Here is a 6,733-nt window from a genome sequence, read left to right as displayed (position 1 = left end):
TCTTGTTCTCTTCTGCTTGTTTTCCTTTTTCTTTCTCAACAGGTGATCCAGGTGATCGATATATGCCTTTTTTTTTTATTTTTCTGCCCATTCTGTTGGTTTTTGTTTTTTGCCCTTCTCCCCCGTCCCTCTTCTCAGCAGTTTCTCTTTCCCTCTTTCTTTCTCCCCTTCTTTCCTCCAGTCAAGTCTGTCCCGTATTCAGCAAGTGAAAATAAAATAAACAATAAAAGGTGAATCAAATGGACCATTATGGCAAGGCTGGGATGGTCAATTTGGTAAAGAAAATCCGTTGGGCATCTTTCTTTGCCTTTAGACAATAATTCTGATGGCAAAAGAGCCAAACGGGACAGGCAAAAAAAAAAAAAAGGATTATGGAGTCTGTGTCTCCATGATTCAGTTTGTTAGTGAACCTAAGGGATGGGAATGCTTAGGCCTCTAAATCCTAACCAGTCGCTGGCTTTAGACAGGAAACAACATCTGTAAAACCTGAAAAACTGAAAGCAGCAACTCTGTGCTTTTCAGTAAGATTTGGGTTATTTCAGAAATCCAAGGCATAGTGTCACAGGAGAAGATGAAAGTCAGACAGAGAGTCAAAACACAACAACATGTAGCTTTGTAGTTCACTACCAAAACTTAATATAGTGGTATTTTTGGCCATGTGACCATACCTGTTTCTTTAAAACCAGGAATTCTGTAAATGACGTGCCTCAATGCTTAAAGAAACATAAGCAAGGTTACACAAAGATGATTCTGCTTCACCAGCATGCAAACCATTATGAAAATCAAGCTGTTGAATAGGGAAAAAAGCAAATAAGTTCAGGCATGGTTCTCCATGATTCAGGGCACTGTACAGGTTGTTAATAAATCTCAGGGATGGGAATGCTTAAGCCTCTAAATCCTAACCAGTCGCTGGCTTTAGACAGGAATCATCCAACTGTCTTTAAACGTCTGTAACACCTGAAAAAATTTCAATGGTTTCTGAAAGCAGCGACTCTGTGCTTTTCAATGAGATTAGGGTCATCTCAGAAATCCCAGGCACAGTGTGACAGCAGCTCCACAAAGCTGAAAGTTTAGAGGAAAGATAGTCAATGAGTCTGACGCAGCTTACATAAAGCTGGCATTTTATTGGACACTTGGTTGTTACTGTCACGGTCCGGGGCAGCGGCCGTGTGGAGAGTGGAAGGAGGACCCAAAACGCAGCACTTATTCAGATGTGAGGGTGATTTATTGTTAATAACAAACACAAAGTGGAGATGACAAACAGAACTAAGGACGAAACTAAACTGGGATAAACTACACAGAGGAGTGGCAAACCTGAACATGAAGGGAGAACAGCAGGGAGAACACGCAGAGGATTACACCAGGTAGGAACACAGACGACGCGACGAGGAGCAGAGGAAATCACACGCTATAAATACACAAACAGACACTGGGAAATCACACACAGATGGGGGAAACAGCTGTACCTGATTAACCTGACGAGACAGGGGAACACTAACACCAGGGACCAACAGAGGGAGCACAAACCCAGAACCCAGTGTCTAAAATCCCAAACACAAACCATCCCAAAACAGCCATGAATAATAATGAAAGTAATAACAATAAGTACATAAACATAAAGTCACTGAGTCATGGTCGCAGGACCATGACAGTTTTAGTAGGGTTTTTTTTAGTAACAGGCTTTTGAGTGTCCTTGCAAAGAAAGGTGGCTATATTGGTCGCTGATTTGTTTTTGTTTTGTTTTTGAATATCAGAAATGTATATTTGTGAATGTGGAGATGTTATATTGGTTTCACTGGTAAAAATAAATAATTGAAATGGGTATATATTTGTTCTTTGTTAAGTTGCCTAATAATTATGCACAGTAATAGTCACCTGCACACACAGATATCCCCCTAAAATAGCTAAAACTACAAACAAACTAAAAACTACTTCCAAAAACATTCAGCTTTGATATTAATGAGTTTTTTGGGTTCATTGAGAACATGGTTGTTGTTCAATAATAAAATTATTCCTCAAAAATACAACTTGCCTAATCATTCTGCACTCCTTGTATATGTAAATGTTTGATATCTTCAAGTAGGCGTATCTGTAATTTTCAAAAAGGTAACAAGTGGACTTGCAGATATTTTCTATAAAACCTGTGGGACAACAGGCTTTGTGAGTCAATACAGTCATCAAATGTTTTTGCAGTGGCACCTCAGTGTTACACTTTTATTTAACATATTTCAAGGCATTTTATAATGCTCATGTTTCAAAGACTTTTATTGACAATAAAACAACTACATGTAGTTCTGGAAGTGGTGTCACTCCCTAAACTAAATATTATGGTATTTTTGGCCATGTGACCATACCTGTGCTTTCTTAAAACCAGGAATTCTGTAAATGACGTGCCTCAGTGATTAAAGAAACACACGCAAGGTTACGCTAAAATGATTCTGCTTCACCAACATGCAAACCATTAGGAAAATCAAGCTGTCAAATATGAAAAAAAGCAAACAAGCTCAGACGTCATTCTCGGAACAGACATAGTTGTTAGGAGGAACAAGTGAGGAAGGATTATGGAGTCTGTTAGTCTTCCTTGGTCTCTTGTGTTCTGGGGGCCTCTGGATGTCTGGAGTTTTGATCTCCTCCATACCTGCTTCATGCCCTGGGGGACGGGGCTGTGGCCCCCCCACACCCTTTCAATGGTTTCTGAAAGCAGCGACTCTGTGCTTTTCAATGAGATTAGGGTCATCTCAGAAATCCCAGGCACAGTGTGACAGCAGCTCCACAAAGCTGAAAGTTTAGAGGAAAGATAGTCAATGAGTCTGACGCAGCTTACATAAAGCTGGCATTTTATTGGACACTTGGTTGTTTTAGTAGGGTTTTTTGTTGTTTTGTTTTGTTGTTTTCTGTATTATTTGCCAAGATTTGGATGTGGCCATAATGTCCCTAATAATACTGAAGTCTTTGAAAATGAGAGCACGGTCACTTTCCAAGCAAAAACCTTGGCCTGTGAACACAGTTCCTAAATCCCAGCAGACAAGACAGGATAGGAGAAATTTAAAAATTTTCTTTTGTTGTTTTCAAAGCTAAAAATAACCCGAATAAAACTACAATGTTTAATGTTGAGCAAACCAATGTGGAAAATGACTTTAATAGATGTGTACACTGTTTCTACCACTGAAAACCAGCAAGAAAGGACAGAGGTAGACTTTGGTCAGATCTACTGTGGATTATCATTAATAATTTTCCTATAATACATGTAGAGTTATGTGTGTGCTGTTAAGTACCAACACTTCACCAAGTTCTTTTGATTCCTCAGAGGCATCCAATGGAAGACAAAACACTGCTCAGTAGACCATTTCACACTTTTATTCTCTTTCACATTACTTCTAGAAGGGAGGTGCGTCCTGCATGACACGCTGTCGCGGATCTCAAAATGGCGATGTGCCCCTGACAGTCTCATTACAGAAGCTCTCATTCTAGTCTAAACAACAGTGTCTCAGTAACTTTCCACTAGAGATGGTCCCTCTTATCTACATTTTCCCAGGCAAACATGAGCGAGAGTCTGCAGCTTTCTACTCCCCAAGGACACATGGTCTCATGCCTTTATTTTTCAGGGCTGTGTCCACTTAATACTACACTATATGACTTTATAACACTTATTAATATATACTATATATAAATATATATATAATGTTCTTCCTCTACCCCCCCATTTTTGCACATGTCGAGGAGCGTGTCAGGCTACATTTCACTGTGTGTTATACTTGTATAACTATGCATGTGACAAATGAAGAACCCTTGAACCTTAATAAAAAGCATAGCATTATTGTGACACTGCAAATAATTTCATCTCAAAAGTGCCCAAAAAACACTACCTATGCATCAATGAATTTAACAAGAAGTTAACTGCTTTCAGATGAAATATAAGCAGTTCATTATTAAAATATGATCCATACCTTGAAAAACGAAATCACTCGTGATATTAAACTCACCTTGTTTTCATAGAGTATGTGATCAGGCTTTATCTCTTGAAACCAGCTGCTCTGGATCATCACCATCTTGTCTGCTCATCCAGTTTCAGTCAGTGGAGTCTTAGAGTTACCAGCAAAACAACTGGTGGTAACACAGCCAAAAATAATTTTAGTATTCACTGTTGTGTGCTCAGGTAGAGCAGAAAAGATGCTGCATACAAACCATCTATTTGGAATTTAGTTTTTACAGTGTAAACAAGTGGAAGTTAAAAGACAAAAAATACATAAAATAAATATGTTCATGTGCGAATGAACATAAATGTGTTAGAAACATAAACATATAAATAAATATTCATGCAGTGACACATGATACACAGTAATATGAGTCTGAACGCAGCCTGTCCTGTACAGATATATGTTCTGATTTAACAACAGATTTCTCCACATGCAGGTCAATGCAATAGTGAACCATATATTTGTTTTGAATTTGAATATTTCATCTTAAAACTATAAAGCAGGAAATGTACTGACATCAGAGCACATCCTTGCACTATATCCTGGGTTATAATGACTTCATGATACTTCACAGGCATCTACACTATATTCTCCAACCTCTATATCTGTGACATTGTTGAAGGACTGTGGCTGTGATGCACTAGAGCTACGTGGATAATACAGATATAGCATCTCTGAAGCAGTTACAGGTGTGTCGTTTATGACTTCTCATGTCCGTATGGAGTTTGTTTTATACTCTTTAATGTTGCTGCTCTCCATCAGCGACCTGTTCTTCCCTCCTACAGCCACTATCAGCACTTTATGTCCATCACTGGTAACTCACTGGTGTGGTCTCATCCTTTCTGTTTGGTCTCCTTTCTCTGTCACTCACAGTCACCTAACATCCCAGAAAGTACCACGCACCATGAAATATTCCCAAATGCAATGTTAAGATTACTATAGGGACACTGTTGCCTCAGTTCATGTGTTGTTGGCTTCTTGCTCTCCTTCTTTATCGTTTCTTTCCCTGCTGTCCTGCACGTCCCACCGCTCACGCCTCCTTCACGGTCTCTGTCATCGCCATCGACCGTCTCAGTGTCACCATTACCCTGGATGCTGAACCCCTTATGGCTGGCCCTTAACCTTTCACTGCTGTGGGACGCAGATCATGTTAAGCAGTGGTCCAAATGCTGAGACATGGAGACAAATCTAAATCTAGGTGTTTATTAAGGCTGATCGATAACCATAAAAAACAAACTGTAAATGGACAGTAAGACTTGATTTTTAGATTAAAATGTGTGGTCAAAGGTTTAAATCATGAGCTAAAAAGGTGGATAAGTTCAGAGTTTAAATGTTCAGTGGGTCTGAGGTCTGGTGACCGTGGAGAACAGTCAGCACAGTTAGTCTTCAGGTGGGTTTTCAAAGCTTTGAGGTGTGTGTGATCATCATCTGCAGCTTTGATCCACTGTGCTGTTGCTCTCTCTGCTTACAGCAGAAATGCTGTTTATTACCATTAAATGTGATTAAACATAAAATATTAAAATTGAAGAAGATGTGATGAAGGAATTTTTGCTTAAAAAACAAAAATATTGTTCATCATGAGTTTTCTGGGGCTCTTTGTTGGTTTAATTAAGCCACAGCCAGAAGCTCTTGTGGTGGGGTTGGGTGGACTGTCCCGGGCTCTGTGGGGCCAGGCGGCGCTGCTGTTCTGGGCCCCGGTCCGGATGGGCCTGGGCCCCCTTTCCCTGGTGGGTGGCAGAGTATGGGGGTGCCTACTGGGGTCAGCGGGGGAGCTGGCCCCAGGGAGGGGTCACTTGCCTCTCCCTTCCTTCCCTCCCCATCTCCAGCTGCCTCCCTCCTCCCGCTCCACTACAATCACCCACACATGCAGGGCCTTGGAGTAGGGGTATGTCAGCAGGGTGCAGAGGAGGCTACCCCCCCCCCCCTCCCCCCCGGTCCCCTTCTGGCTGCCTCTGCCTCAATTTTATCTCACAACTTAGACATTCACATTACTCACACCCTCATTAAACATACATATAGGATCTTGGGGGTGGGCACGCAACACGGACTCCAAAAGACCATCAGGGTGTACACCTCACCCCTGGCATCGTTGCCCACCTCTCAGTTTTAAATACACGTAGACATTGAGGGCTAGCAGGAGGGACTATGCGCTTACCTGCTGCTCTCTGGCAGGTAGCTCCATGCCCTCCTGGGTTTTAAATGCACCTTAGAACACACATGCATCAACACTACAATGAGCGGGTGGAGGGAGGTTTGGAGTCTTCTCTCACCCCCGTTCTCTGCGACCTGCTGGAGCGGGGGGGGCTAGGAGGAGGAGTTGGCCGTCCGACTGCAGTCTGGAGTGTGGGGCCTCCCTGCTGCTGTGGAGTCAGGGTGGTCTGCCTCTCCCCACCGCAGGGAAAAGGGTAACACCACCTGGGTCTGGGTGCAGTTCCCCCCTCCAGGGGCAAGGGTACCTAGACCCGGTTGGTAGAGTACGCTTGGGGAGTGTGATCGCGTATACAGCGTCTCTTTATGTCTGTCTCCACGTTGGTTGAGTGTGGAGTAAGTGCATATGAGAGCATGAGGGTGGGAATGGATGTTTGTGTCTGTGTGTGCCTGTATGTTTGTGTCTATATGTCAGGTTGGGTATCAGACGCCACCTCTCTGGGGACATCTCAGGCCCTCCAAGGTTTGGAGGCCTATCTTCCCCCACCACCACTTCCCCTGCCGGTGGCGGACTCCCTCAGACATCGGTGCGTTAGGGGTTCTTTATG

This window comes from Aulonocara sp. 'chitande type north' Nkhata Bay, linkage group LG3 (assembly GCF_057382095.1).
Source record: "Aulonocara sp. 'chitande type north' Nkhata Bay isolate Kocher_YH1m ecotype deep benthic linkage group LG3, A_spYH_male_GT1.1, whole genome shotgun sequence".
In the NCBI taxonomy this organism is placed as follows: domain Eukaryota; kingdom Metazoa; phylum Chordata; class Actinopteri; order Cichliformes; family Cichlidae; genus Aulonocara; species Aulonocara sp. 'chitande type north' Nkhata Bay.
This window is presented reverse-complemented; position numbering follows the sequence as displayed.